Source organism: Eptatretus burgeri, chromosome 6, assembly GCF_056783735.1.
Source record: "Eptatretus burgeri isolate ZD-2024b chromosome 6, Ebu_testis_v1, whole genome shotgun sequence".
Taxonomy (NCBI): Eukaryota; Metazoa; Chordata; class Myxini; order Myxiniformes; family Myxinidae; genus Eptatretus; species Eptatretus burgeri.
In genome coordinates, this window is record NC_140966.1 from 45,561,345 (window position 1) to 45,576,941 (window position 15,597).

The 15,597-nt window shown below is 42.8% G+C and overlaps 2 protein-coding genes and 1 long non-coding RNA gene across 5 annotated transcripts in view; 1 reads left to right on the plus strand and 2 right to left on the minus strand.

The window, feature by feature from the left end:
- The window catches only part of LOC147024671 (uncharacterized), an 89,714-nt gene extending 87,008 nt beyond the window's left edge, over positions 1-2,706 (minus strand). The window contains exon 1 of the mRNA XM_085884802.1: positions 2,298-2,706. The gene's annotated coding sequence lies outside the window, so the exon portion shown is untranslated. The remainder of the gene's footprint in view (positions 1-2,297) is intronic.
- The window catches only part of LOC147024676 (uncharacterized), an 80,765-nt gene that overhangs the window by 7,111 nt on the left and 58,057 nt on the right, over positions 1-15,597 (plus strand). The window lies entirely within an intron of this gene.
- Positions 5,707-6,721, minus strand: LOC147024677 (uncharacterized). The gene is made up of 3 exons (XR_015058834.1): positions 6,501-6,721; positions 6,289-6,368; positions 5,707-5,762 (listed from the first exon to the last, which is right to left on the minus strand). It is a non-coding gene; the product is annotated as an uncharacterized LOC147024677 (long non-coding RNA).

The window sequence follows — 15,597 nt, forward strand, 5'->3', positions numbered from 1 at the left end:
AAAATCGAAGACTATTTTTTCAAGCATATTGGTCAGTCCATTTTTGTTATTCTGTCTATCTGTAGTGTTTGTCTGTTTGTCACACGATTTTGGGCCACAGTTTTCAAGCAATCATTCTGAAATTTTTTTGTGTGTAGGTGACCAGCCAAGGACAGCAAAGCTTCATTTTGGTGAAGATCCGAATCCGCATCCAGATCCAATAATTTTTTAAGTGATTCTTCACCATTGAGAGACAGGGCCAAACTAATATATAGCATGATATCTCATAAAGTTGTAAACCGATTCAGATGAAACTTAGTGGACAGGTTGGATATGTGGCAAGGAAGAAAATATTCGATTTTGGTGAAGATCCGAATCTCGATCTGGATACGAGAATTACTTAATATTTAAAGTGATTGTTCACCATTGAGAGATTGGGCCAAAAACGATATAGTACTGTATAGCATGATATTTCAAACATGTATTGGGCCCGATATGTTCTCGTGGATCAGGCATTGTGTGGCGGAGGTATGCGCTCTACCGAATGCCTTTCTAGTTTATTTTATCACGTTTCAATTATTGGACTCATACATTTGCACCCCAGTGTCTACGAGAGGGGAGTTGTGCACATCCCTGTTCTATCACGCAACACCTCATACTTGCTCATCACCTCAACCAAAACCAGAGCCAGTTCCATTAACTCCATGGAGAGCCACCCCGGTCCTACCCCGAAACCAGTCTGTCTCGACTGACGGCTCCCCAGGTGGCATTTCCTCATCTTCCTTCTCTTCTCTCATCCTACTCACATCGCCACCACCATGCAACACATTCACATTCTCACACACCCCACTGGGAGGAGTCCCCATCCAGTCTTCCATCACCTGGATGTGGTTCCCCTCCTCCTCATCATTTATGACTATCCGATAACATATATATATATATATATATATATATATATATATATATATATATATATATATATATATATATATATATATATATATATATATATATATATATATATATATATATATATATATATATATATATATATATACCTGGCAAAGACTGCCGGCTTCATCAAACAGTTGCACCCCTCCATCGGCACTTCCAGCTTTGTGTTGTCCTCTTGTACGGTCACACCCATTTCAGGCCCTATCACCTTGACACATCCTTGTGCATCCTCCTTGTGGCCTGTACCTTGTATCTCTTCTGCTATCATCTGCAATCTCCAAACAATCTCTTCATTCCTTTAGAGTTTTGCTTCCCTCTGCCCCTCTTCTGGCCTGTGTCTTTCCCCGACTGTCTGTTAACTCCTCTGTTTGTTCCTACCTCTCCCCTTAACTTGCCCAGATTGCCCACTTATCTGACTTGGCCAGTTGCCAACTGCCACTTCATGGCCTTTGACTCAGCTGAGTCAGTGACTATATTGTCATACTTAGCCTCACCGGCCTCCAACTTGGCCTCCAGCTTAGCCCCATCGGCCTGGCTGGCATCTTTTTTTTCCATCAGTTGGGCAATCATGGTTGCCAATTGCTTGCTCATGTCCAGCAGTGGTGGTGACCTTGGCCTGCTGCTGCTTCACACTAGATTACTGGAGGGGGGAGCTCTGGGCTGCTGGGGGGCTCCAGGATACCAGGTCGGGGAGGCGACTCAACTATGCTCTCGAACTCCATTTCTTCGGGGGTCACAGTGGTGTCGGATTAAAATTTGACCTCCATTGAGGAACAGGGATTATTTTCCGTAACGCTTTTATGATGAAACAAAAATTCATTTTTATTTGAGTTTAAATGAATTTAAAACCCAATTTGTTTCAATTTGGATTTGAGGGGGCCGTGTTGTCTCCCTCCAGTCTGAATCCCGCTATTGACACCAGTATTAATTGCATGGTCTTCAACGCCCGTCACGTCACCTAGTCGTCCATCTCCACCGGGTTAATTTGGAACGAATCGACCTCTCCGAACACATGGACAATGGTGGAAAGGTGATAAGATAGCCGAACGAAGACCATCAGCGATCAGCAGTGAAAGTGCATGCGTCGACCCAATCTGCCCATCTTCCGGGTTAATAATCCAATGATCTAAGCGCTACGGTTCCTGCCCCCGATCACCACACAAGTCCGCAAATAAATGGGGATTTATTACATTGAGGAAAAGAGGAAGAAGAAGAACATGGGTGTGCAGTGGCAATCACAGACAGTAACAATGAATTCATTAAATCAACACACCCAGGAACCACGATGTCTTAAGAAATATGCCTTAACAATTCACCCAGGAAACACGGGAATGAGAAGGGAGATGATGACACAAAAGAAATACCTGTGCTGCACAAGTTCTGCTTGCGCAAGTGGTCCAACTCTCCACAACCACTTTCCATTAATGCCTCAACCTGGTTGGTCATTGTCGTCGTGTCCTTTCACGCCGAGGTTCCGTGCGGGGCCTGGCCCTGCTGCACCCTGCATGCCTTCCCTCTGGGACTTTGTGCACCAAGCAGCAGCAGCAGCCTACAGCAGCCTACAGCAGCGGCATAAACCCACCAGCACGAACTGCCAGCACAAACACAAAGCTGATGAAGGACTAAACGTACCTGACTACACACAGCATGCTCTCTGTCCCTGCTTTTATAAATCCCATGGGGAATTACATTCGTTCCCATTGGACAGCACTGCCAAACAGATGTCCTAATATGGGCATGTTCTTGGCCCATGTCATGGCTGTGCGCTAACCCAGCGAACACCCCCGTGGGTCACGCTCATTGGCTGTGGTGTCCAGGAAATTCCACACAAAGACAGATAAACAATGGAGAAGGTTTAAGAATGTAAGGAGGTTGAAAGGTGGGACTCAGCCACAGACACTTTGACGAGAGGACTAATAAAACGTGCTTGACAGGTTTTATTATTTACGGAAATTACGAGTACACCACACTTATGCCAACATGTACTACGAAATATGTGTTCAAATCTGTCCCCCATTTTACCCCCTTGGACAAGATCTGGAACAATATATATATATATATATATATATATATATATATATATATATATATATATATATATATATATATATATATATATATATATTGCACATCCTTACACTCTTTTTTGGCATATCTTGGACTATTGTGAGTAAGTCGTGGGACTTTAGGAACGCCGCATTTGTATTGAACGATGATGCATCACTTTTGCTTATTAAAAAAATATCTCATGGATGTCTCAAGTTGTTTTACCGTTGATGTATAAGCCTTACAATAATTGAAGAACGTGTGTGTGTGTATGTGTGTATGTGTATGTATGTGTATGTATGTGTATGTATGTGTATGTATGTGTATGTATGTGTATGTATGTGTATGTATGTGTATGTATGTGTATGTATGTGTATGTATGTGTATGTATGTGTATGTATGTGTATGTATGTGTATGTATGTGTATGTATGTGTATATGTGTGTGTGTGTGTGTGTGTGTGTGTGTGTGTGTGTGTGTGTGTGTGTGTGTGTGTGTGTGTGTGTGTGTGTGTGTGTGTGTGTGTGTGTGTGTGTGTGTGTGTGTGTGTGTGTGTGTGTGTGTCACGCTTCTCCTTATGCAGTTCTGGCCTGATTACATTCAGTTTTGCTACATAAGACCAGTTTTTATCTTTGCGGATGGTCTTGGGGGGAGAAGGGGGGACGCAAGTTTTCTATGTAAATGTGTATCGTGTCGCGCCGCCTCCAGGTGGGAGAGGGTATTACAAGTCCTCACCTTTTACAGTTCAGTGTTCCTGTCGCCACGTTTTCCAGTGCAGTGAGGTGTTTTGAATTACACAGTGAGGGGTATTTTGATTTCCACGTTTGGGTAAGTCTAATAACAACATTACCCTCCTTGCTGCTGCTGCAGAGAGCAGGTGCTTCAAGTTTATCATAATTTCTTTAAAACCAGGCATTCCCTAACCGTTTGCTTTTTGTAAACAAGAAAGAAATGTTTTTTTCTGAACGAAAGTTAAGAGACACCGAAATTAATAAAGGAATTGTCAAAAATTACAATTCTGAACAAATTCAGCAAGATTTATTGTGTGGTGTTGTTTGTTATGTTCATGGGAACGGATGAAGCCCCTTTGTGGCACTGTATGTGTGATTACAGAAGCAGAATGCAATGTCATCTGTCCTGTGCTTTTATGTCCGTGCACATGAGTTTTATTGGTATTGTTGTATGCAGCCTCTGGCTGCTGGTTTGCATCATTGCTTGGAGCATGGCTGTGCCGCTGATGCAGTGCCCCCTGTTTGCAGTAAGCAGGTACTCACTTTGCCAACCTCGGAAGGATGACAGGCTGAGTCAACCCACCAGGTATTATTAAACGGAAAGAACAGGGGCTCAAACTCAAGACCGTAAGATCCTAAGCCAGACAGCAAAACCGTTAAGCCAACACCAGGTTTGCGAATGAGGTCCACTGTAAATTTGATAGAATGCCACAGAGATGTCCCATGAGCCTGGTTTCTCCATATACCCCCCCCCTCCTTTTTTATGATTATCATTCCTCCAAATTTCACTATGGCTATAAGTCCATGCCATTTCGTGAGCCTCTTCCATCGGTCCAGAATTAGTATGGAACTACTGGCGAACTGTGCAAACACATATACAAACCAGAGCCAAGCCGTGCTCTGAACAGTGATTAAAAGACCCCCATGGGCATGCATACAAAGGGAGTGCTGTAGATGCATGACAGTCAGATGGAATTTCAGGAAGATAAGGGCAGTGTGATTCCGCAGCGCATCCATTTGGTGACTCGGTTTATTGTTATGAAGAGAGAATGGGAAGAACACAGCAGCTGCAAGGTTGGAGCGAAGCAGCCATCATTATCCTGTTTCAGACAGCTCCGCCATAAGGTGCGCTACCAACCGTGCCCCGCTGGGTTTCATCTCACATCGCTGCACTGGTTCACAGGCGCAAGGCGTGACGCCATCTTCCATTTACTTTATCTACCTCAGCTTGAAAGTTCACTTATTTCTTTAAATTCCTTGGCATTCCAATCATTCCCTCTGTTGTGTAGTCTTCTGGGTTTAGCGTGGCACGTATATATATAAATGGTTAAGTACAGATTCTGTGTCATTCCATTCAGCCTACAATTAGGTTTGAGCCCTCGTCGTCATTTTTGTTTCACAACTTATTTATCAATATTCTTATGTAACATTAATTGCCATTAATCCATTATGAACGAGAAGGGGGCTTGGTGGAGCGCATACCTCCGCCACGCAATGCCTCATCCACAAGAACATATCTTGCCCAATACATTTTTGAAATATCATGCTATACAGTACTATATCGTTTTTGGCCCAATCTCTCAATGGTGAAGAATCACTTCACCAAAATCTAATCAATTCATCCTTACCACACACCCAACCTGTCCACCAAGTTTCGTCCGAATCTGTCCACAACTTTTTGAGATATCATGCTATATATCATTTTAGCCCGATCTCATTATCCTGTTGGGGGGGGGGGGTCTCAAAAAAAAGAATCACTTAAAAATTTTTAGTAGTCGGATCCAGATCTGGATCTTCACCAAAATCCAATCAATTCTTCCTTATCACACACCCAGACTATCTACCAAGTTTTGTCCAAATCAGTCCACAACTTTTTGAGATATCGTGCTATATATATATATATATATATCACTTTTTCCCAATTTCTCAATAGTGAAGAATCACTTTTAAAAATTCTCGTAGTCGGATCCGGATCCAGATCCGGATCTTCACCAAAATCACACACCTGTCCACAAAATTTCATCTGGGTCCGTCCACAACTTTTTGAGATATCCTGTACACAAACAGACAAACAGACAGAAAGGAGTGAAAACATAACCTCCTTCACTTTCAGTGGTGGAGGGAACAAGAAAAAGACGTCGTGCAGAGCACGATACTTGCAAAATCCACCCCCTCTACAAGGGCTGCCATGGATACATCAAATTGTCCATTTCATTAAGATTAAAATTGACAATCTTAATCAAAGCACAGGTCAATCAGATGAAAACTGATTATTTTTTTTAAATTGAAATTGATGATTTTAGAAGTTTGACCTTAAGTTGACCTTTGACCTTTTGATCTCAAAAATAGTTGGATTCCCAATTCAGTGATGTACTATGCAATTGCTGCTTAATTTTGCAAGCCAATGAGATGAAAATTGACGATATTTCAGATAAAAATTGATGATTTCAGAAATTTGACCTTGAATTGACCTTTTGACCTCAAAAAATACTTGGTTTCCCAATCCAGTGACACAATATGCAAATCTTGTTCAAATTTCAAGTCAATAGGATGAAAATGATAATTTTACAAAATTCGACCTCAAAATCAATAGGCTTCTCAGTTGAGACGACCTCGACAACTTGGTAAAGTTTCATGATGATCGGTTTAGAATTGGGACCTGTAGGTGGCAAACAGACACAGACAGACAAACAGACAGAATAACAAAATTGACTGACCAATATACTTGAAAAATCTTCCATTTGGCAAGTAACAAACAAACAGAAAGGGGTGAAAACATAACCTCCTTCACCTTCATTGGCAGAGGTAATAAACTGTTGATGGCCAGCGTGGGGACATCATCATCATAATCATCATCATCATCATCATCATCATCATCATCATCATCATCATCCTGTAAGAAAGCAGTCGATGTTATATTAACACCGGAGTACCATGTTCCAGGCGGCCATTTCAATGCTCTCAATCACCATTCGACTGTCCCAGGGCCACGCCATGTGTGTCTCGGGTGGTTCGGACAACCCGTGTACATGACAACATTATCAAAGCAAAAGTTCAAAAGAAAAAAAGGCAGATGATATTGCATATTTTTGGAATCCTTTTATGACTGTATATTTATGATGTCAGCGGTGAGGACACCATGACTGGTTTTTGGAAATGACGTCATGGTGAAATAGCTTGAGACATGTTTTTATTTTTAAATAAGGGTTCACTCAATGCAGATGATGAGATTTGGGGGGGGGGGCAATACCATGACAGTTTGTACAAGGCTAGCAAGATAACTCTGTTGTTTCACACTAGGATATCACGATAAATCATTTTCTTTTTGCTCTGTAATCAGGACGGCTGCGTAATACAGTGCAATCATTCTCAGGGAGAGTTGGTGCTTCCCATATTGTTTGACGAATGGGTGTTAAAGATCCCAGATGTTGCCTTCATAAGATTAGCCATTTGTACACTAATACCTTAGCCTCCTGTCTTTGATAATCACAGTGAGAACTGCATTTGCCACATTCTTCTTCGTTCATATGCAGCACAAGGCTGTGGGGTAACATCATTGGCTGAAGGTGCGCCTGTGCCTTTGATGAAATGCCCTCTGCTGGTTAGGGCAGGAATTTCGAATTTGGCCATGATGCCGGCGATGGCTCGCCTACTGGTCGCGAAGGACACAATTTGATCTGTAACGTCCACGAACAAATACTGGCAGACAGGATTTCCATTTAACATCTGTCCGAGGGTCGACACACACATTGATCAATTACCCTGCTGTGAAACACCGAGATGACAGTTTATAGCTGGTTCGGCATTAGAACCCAGACAAGACAGCTTAGAGGCGGAGTACCTCTGGGGCCGAGGCCATGCTGTCAGTCCAATACCATATTTACATCATTTTTTAGCTCGCCTGTTCGAAGAACAGAGAGCTATAGCGATACCCCCGTGAGGTGAGCGTGAGCGTCAAAATGTTAAAGTTTTTGGTGCAAGTTATTTAGAAGCTTGCCATTCATTTAATGTGTACTAGGATGCTGATATTTGGCATGGAGGTTCCTTTGTGGTATATTAATTATTGATGTAGTGAAGTTGAAATAAAAAAAAAGAATTTCAAATGTTTTAAATTTTTGACCTTAACTTTTTTTGAAGCACATCAACGTAAAAATTTTTGGTGCAAGTTATTTAGAAGCTTGCCATTCATTTAATATGTGTACTAGGATGCTGATATTTGGCATGGAGGTTCCTATGGGGTATATTATTGATGTAGTGAAGTTGAAATTAAAAAATAATTTCAAATGTTTTAAACTTAACTTTTTTGTAGCACATCGATGTTAAATTTTTTGCTGAAAGTTATTTTTTAGAAGCTTACCATTCATTTAATATGTGTACTAGGATGCTGATATTTGGCATGGAGGTTCCTTTGAGTATACTATTGGTGTAGTGAACTTGAAATTAACAAATGATTAAAAATAATTAAATTTCAATCGAAGATGGTGTCAAAGCCACCCAATGCTCGCCTGTTAATACTAGACGCTTGCCATTCATTTAATATGTGTATTAATTTACTGATTACAATATACAAATACATATATTGCTTGAAAATTATTTGGATCAGACTTCACTGCAATGCTTTATAAAAAAAATATTATTAGACTCGTCTTTTAAAAACAATAAATGTATAAACAAGTGAGCATTGGGTGGCTTTGACACTATCTCTGGTTTTTTTTGTATACCTTGTCGAGGCTCGTGTGAGAACTAACACACAACGCACAGCAAGGGGGACATGAGACAAGAGGGGTGGGAGTGGGAAGGACAAAACAGTGGGGAACAGAGACATTAGGAGATCTGTGGAAGGGAGAGGGATGGGGCGGGAAACATGGGGAATAGAAGATGGACACTACAGGGACTTTCAGGAAGGAAAGCAGGGAATTTGAAGGAGGTTGGTTTGGGGTGGATTAACGGAGGTAGAAAAGAGCGAGGATTTGCATGAGGGATGATGAGGTGGTGGTGAACAGCTGTTTTGAAGGCCTGGACGGAAGAATGGGATTGAACAGAATGAGGGAGTTTATTCCAAAGGCAGGGAAAAATAGGAATGAAACAGTGAAGGTGAGCAGTAATTCGTGATTTTGGTAGATTTACCAGAAGGGGTTGTTGGCGGACCTTGATGCCCTGCGGAAATATGGTGGGGACATATGACAGACAGAGTGGGGGTGGGGGGGCGAAGCTGGAGATGAGACGGTAGAAGACAGAAAGACCACCGACCAGCCTGCGGTGAGATAGTGAGAGGCCCAATAATTCAGCGTCATCACGAGAGATGCCAATGATCCGAAATGCCTTGGTTTCCACAGCGTGAAGCTGAGAAAAGTGAGAGGCAGGAGCACCAGCCCAGAAGGGAGAGCAGTACTTCATCAGGCTGTGGATGAAAGCTTTGTATGTGGTCAGGAGATCAGGTGGGCCGAGGAAGGACTTTGTACGATGGAGGATTCCCAGTCGGTGACTGGCTTTGGAGGCCAGGTTTGAAATGTGGCTTTCCCAGGAAAGGTCATGGCAGATAGTGAGACCCTGAAGCTTGAAAGAAAGGACTTCTTGCAGAGGTTTGTTGAGAAAGTAGATGGGGGTGGGGGGGGGGGGCTTCCAAACGGTCCTTTCGGAGAGACAAAGTGAGAGTGTGAGATTTGTCCGGATTGAAAGACATGTTTCATGTGTTGGACCAGTTTGTGATTTTATCCAGATCTGCAGTGAGCGAATAAGCTGCTGCTTGCCGGTCTGAGGGATGACCGATGGTACGGCAGAGGGTGGAGTCATCAGCAAAGAGATAAAGAGGATTTTCCAGAGAGTCAGATAGATCATTGACGAAAACCAGAAAAAGTACAGGGCCCAGAACGCTGCCTTGAGGAACTCCAGCCTGGACAAGAAGAGGGGATGAAAGAACTCCATTTCGGGCCACACGTTGACTGCGACAGGAGAGGAAGTCTGCAATCCATGAATGGAGATGGTACTGGATACCACAGGAAGAGTGTTTGGTGAGCAGGGCAGGGTGCTAAACTGTGTCAAAAGCACATGATATGTCCAGGGATATGGCTCTGATTTCATGCCCCGCATTGAGGACCTCCATCTATTGTTGGGAGAGTAGAAGCAGCATATCCAGGGTAGAGTAACCTGGTCTGAAACCAAATTGATGATCGGAAATCGGGCCATTGGAGAAGAGGAGGGATTTAATGTCTGAAGCGATGATGGATTATATAAACTTGCAGATTATTGGGAGTAGGCTGATTGGTCTGTCGTTGCAGGGATCTGTTTTTGCACCTTTTATGCAAGGTGGTAATGTTTGCTGGTTTCCAAGCAGATGGAAGATGACCTTGAGCAAATAAGATGGTGACTATAACTGAGAGAGGGTGAATAGAACATCTACATCGTCATTTCCATGGTTTCCAAATGGATAGTTTGTTGATGAAAATGCAAGCAGCCTTCAGATATCCTGTCAATGCATCCCACTCTTGTGCTCGGTCGTTTGGCTGTCAAATATTCATCTTGAGTCGAGACCACTCATCCAGTGTTCAAGTTGCTAATTTTCTCTCGATGTGGCGGTCGGTTTTCACATCATTGGCAGTATCATTTGGATTAGTCCTGCTGAAAAGCATCCTTGGCCTTTTGTATATCTTCCTGACAGGTGACCATGGTCCTCAGATCTATCTGCGCTTCTTGGCTGTCAATAGACAATAACATTCCACTGGCTCCTTGATACCACTGGAGGACGCGTGGCTGGAAAGTTGCTGGCTTTTAGCATCACGCTGAACTTTAACTTTTACACTGCAGTATCTGCAGGAACTTTGATCTTTTGAAAAGAGTAAGCCATTGCATGCTGCTATCCTGTCCAATTCTAAAATTTCACCCTGTTTGAGGGCTGCTTCAAGCAGCGTGCTGTGATGGGGAAGCAACTTGTTTAGGGTTAATTCTCAGCTCTGAACATATTTACAACCACTTGTGAGCCTTTTCTCCCTCATTCTAGCATGACATGATAATAATGATCATGTAGCCAAGGAAATGGCGAGAACAACACAACCATGGAGAACTCAACAGATTGAATATTGAACACGAAGGCAGTGACACGGACCGAAGGACATATCAAAGCGTTGAGGTGTATCATAAAGATGACGTGTGGCTAAGCAAATTGACAACGGATCCCAGTTCCAACCAGCGGTGTGTAACGTAATGGATAACCAATTCGCACACACACATTCAAAACTATAATAATCATAAATCTATATCATGAGTGTCAACGCATAATTAATCAAGAATGCAGCCAATTGTGATCTATACATTGATTCATAATATATACTAGCAGGGGTACCCCATGTTTCCGGGCACTGCCGGGTCTCTGCTCACACCCCTTCCCTTGTCCCACCCTTCCCCATGCCTCCTCCCACCACACCTCCCTCCCGCCAGACTCCCACCCCACCTCTTCCCCTCCCACCCCACACCCCATCCTCCAGATTCCCACCCACCCCTTCCCTCCATCCTCCCACAAAGGAATTTCCACAGGGTTTTTAACCATGTTTGGGAAAAATAAATCATTTAAAGAAAACCCGCTTTCGATTCCGACCAACCTCTAACTTGCCACATGTTGCGACAAAATCTGCCCCCTGAGTCTAATTCATCGATATGGCCAAAAGAAGTCATAGTATGCATGGTTATCGTCGTTGCCATGATATGAATCTGGAGTGGGTTCAGTTACCAAGTTTTTTGTGGAACACTCGCAAAGCAGCTGAAGTACTCAAGCAAGCACTCCATTTGAAACTGTTGATAAGGAACAACTAGCTTGACAAGTGCTTTCTCGCTTGCTGCTTGGTAACTGAACACACTCCAGGGACATCTTGACAGCATACAGTACATGCAAAACACTGACAACGGAAGTTTTTTTTAATTGAAGATTTCAAATATGAATCATGACTATTTTCGTCGTAATGAAAACGTACCTTGTTCAGTTTTGAACATGTTGTTTTCGATTTTTAACATACAGCGTCTTCGGGAAGTATTCACACTCCTCGACGTTTTTCCACATTTTGTTGTGTTTCAGCTTTAATTTAAAATGGATTAAATTAAAAATTATTGTCACCGATCAACACAAAATATTCCATAATGACAAAGTGAAAACATATTATTGGAATTTTTTTACAAATCTATTGAAAATAAAAAACAGAAATATGTAATCTACATTACTATTCAGCCCCATTAGTCAATACTTTGTAGAAGAGCCTTTGACAGCGATTACAGCTTCGAGTGTTCTTGAGTACGTCTGTATCAGCTTTGCACATCTGGATTTGGGGATTTTCTCCCATTCTTCCTTGTAGATTTATTCAAGTTCTGTCAAGTTGGATGCGGAGCTTCAATGAACAGCAATCTTCAACTTTTTCCACAGATTTTCAATGGAATTCAAGTATGGGCTTTGGTTGGGCCACTCAAAGACTTTCGCATTCTTGTTCTGAAGCCATCACAGTGTTGCTTTGGCTGTATGCTTGGGATTATTGTCCTGTTGGAACATAAATCTTTGTTGCAGTCTCAGGTCTTTTGCACTCTGAAGCAGGTTCTCCTCAAGGATTTTCCTGTATTTGGCTCCATTCATTGTTCCCTCTATCCCAACAAGTCTCCCAATCCCTGATGCTGTAAAGCATCCTCATAGGATGCTGCTGCCACAACCACGCTTTATGGTAGGGATGGTGTTAGATGGGGTGATAAGCTGTGCTTGGTTTCCGCCGGACATAGCACTTTGCATTCAGGCCAAAGAGTTTAATTTTCGTCTCATCAGACCACAGAATATTTTTTTTCTCATGCTCTCAGAGTCTTTCACGTGCCTTTTTGCAAACTCCAGGCATGCTGTCATGTGCCTTTTTTTCAAGACCTTCCATGTGGCCACTCTATCATAAAGCCGAGATTGGTGAAGTGCTGCAGAGATTGTTGTCCTTCCGGCATGTTCTCCCATCTCAGTCAAGGAACTCTGTAGTTCTGTCAGATTGGTCATTGGGTTCTTGGTCACCTCTCTTACCAAGGTCTTTCTTGTCCGGTTGCTCCGTTTGGTCAGGCGGCCAGCTCTAGTAAGAGTCTGGGTAGTTCCATATTCTTTCCATTTCCTAATAATGGAGGTCACTGTGCTCTTAGGAACTTTCAACACTTGATAAATTTTTTTAATACCCTTCCCCAGATCTATGCCTCACCACAATTCTATGTCGGAGTTCGGCGGACAGTTCCTTGGACTACGTGGTTGAGTTTCTACTCTGACATGCACTGTCAACTGTGGAACCTTATATAGAAAGGCGTGTTTCTTTCTAAATCATGTCCAATCAATTGAATTGGCCACAGGTGGACTCCAATCAAGTTGTCGAGATATCTCAAAGATGATTAAAGGAAATTGGATGCTGAGCCAATTTGGAGTGTCATACTAAAGGGGTTGAATACTTATTGATTCAAGATATTTCAGCTTTTCATTTCTAATTTCTCTAATCTTTTCCTTTCTAATTTGGGAAAAAATTGAAAAAAAAAATTCCACTTTCACATTACAGGGCATTACTTGTATATCAATGAAAAAAATATCTCAATACATATATCTTCTTCTTCTTCTTTCGGCTGCTACCGTTAGGGGTCGCCACAGCGGATCATCCGTATGATCCGCATCGTGATTTGGCACATGTTTTACGCCGGATGCCCTTCCTGACGCAACCCTGGTCGCCTCTTACAACACAGGGATATGGTACACCAATTTTAACCGGGGTATACACCGGCCCAGTATACTGGTACTCATTTCGCCGACCTCGGAAGGATGACAGGCTGAGTCAACCTCCTGGTGTATTAATTCAGTGGCCCAACGGGGCTTGAACTCGGGACCTTTTGGATCCCAAGCCGCTGCCCTAACCACTGCGCCAACACCAGGCTCATCTCAATATATATATATACATATATATATATATATATATATATATATATATATATATATATATATATATATATATATATATATATATATATATATATATATATATATATATATATATATATTTAAATTCAGGCTGGAACACAACAAAATGTGAAAAAGTCAAGGCAGAGATGGGATTGGGGGGTTGAGGTTGGGATGGAAGGGTTGAAGAGTTGTGGTGGTGCGGGGGTTGAAGAGTTGTGGTGGTGGGGGGGGGTTGAAGACTTGAAGTGAGTCGAAGATTGATGCCTTAGGGTTGGGGTTGAGGACTTGGGGTTTGTGAGGTGGTGGGGAGGTTGAGGGTGGAGTTGAGAACTTGAAGTCACATTTTGCATTCCGTAGAATTTCACCAGACCCTGCTTGTAAATAACAATAATGATAATAATAAAAATAATAATTAGAAATAATGTCAAACTTCCTACTTAGTCTTATCTATTAATTACCTAATTGCAAAGCAATAAAAGGAAAAGGTTGGCAATGAGATAACAAGTCCTTACTTTTAAAGGGAGGATTATAACCTCCAGCTATGTACAGACTGCACAAAGTAGATCTCTCCTGATCTGGAAAAACCCGAGTAAGTGCTCTCCACTGGCATTCGACTTACTAGGTTTTTCCAGATCAGGGGAGAGATCCTGCCACTCATGAGAGTAACATACAAGATACATCAAATGGCACAGTTAAAGGGATAAGAACATTATTACATCATTGGCCTGTATGGGCCATCTCAGCTCACCCATTGATGAACACAGGTTCTGAATATTTGGCTGTCAGCACTCAGCAGATGCCCCCCACCCCCAACCATTGAACTGACATTATATAAAATACAAACCTTTTTGACTCCATATCAAATACAACCCCTTTATAATTATGGTACCAGGAACCACGTGTTTCACCCGGTATTGTCACTTAGATCCTGATCAACAGCATGTCTGCCACACACAATCCCCTCTGTCGTCTGCAATTAGATATTGTTGTAGATTTCTGCCCGCCGGCGTGCGAACGACCGCGTCTAACCCACTGAACGGACAATCCAGTCGCGGTTTTCCGGATCAACGCTGGAAACCAGCCACGGGTGTGTTTGAAACCACACCACAACCTTGTCCGCACTCTACCCGCGCTACAGGGTCCGATCGCCAATTCTTCGATTTAGCTAATTATTCATGCATGTAGGTTACCGAGAGGTTGTACCTCAACGGGACCGCTTGGAAATGAGCCGCTTAAGCAGCCCGCTTCCTTTTGGGATAACCGAGCGGGGTATTATCGCGCAGTCCCGTTGGACCTGATCACTTTACCGGCTATTTAAAAACCAACTATATTCCGAGTGCAAGATGGCGGCTCAATTAAGGGAAGAGGATGCAACGAACAGGTTTACATTCACACAAGGACATTTATTATAATAAAGCACGTATTCAATTAAACAAGGCAAAACACGCATGCAATTATACAAGCAACAAAAGCACGACAAAAGAACTACGACCGTCTATACTAAATGCAATGCAAACATTTACAGCACACAAAGCACTTAACAATTTCCTACTTATTAGACGGGCCCACGGACACATGTACACACACACACACACACCCAAGAAATGGTGGCGGAGGCCTTTAATAAAGGGCTCCAGCTCGGAGGACAGGTGAGCTGAAACCCAGAGCCTATCTCGAACCTCTCCACCTCGCGTGGTCTTCAAGTTATTCAGACCCGGGCTCCAGCGAGAGCGAGCTGGATCCAATCGCGGTGAGCCGCGATCCTTCCCGAACTCCCGCGAATCCTCCTGCGCATCTCAACATGTGCTGGTGAGACGAGGCGCCGATCTTTCCCGTCGATGCGTCGCTTCCCCGAGGAACCACCTCCAAGAAGAGGTCGATGAGTCACACCAAGCCGGGAACCAAAATGGAGAACAAAGAGCTCCACGAACCAAGAAGAAGAAGAAGC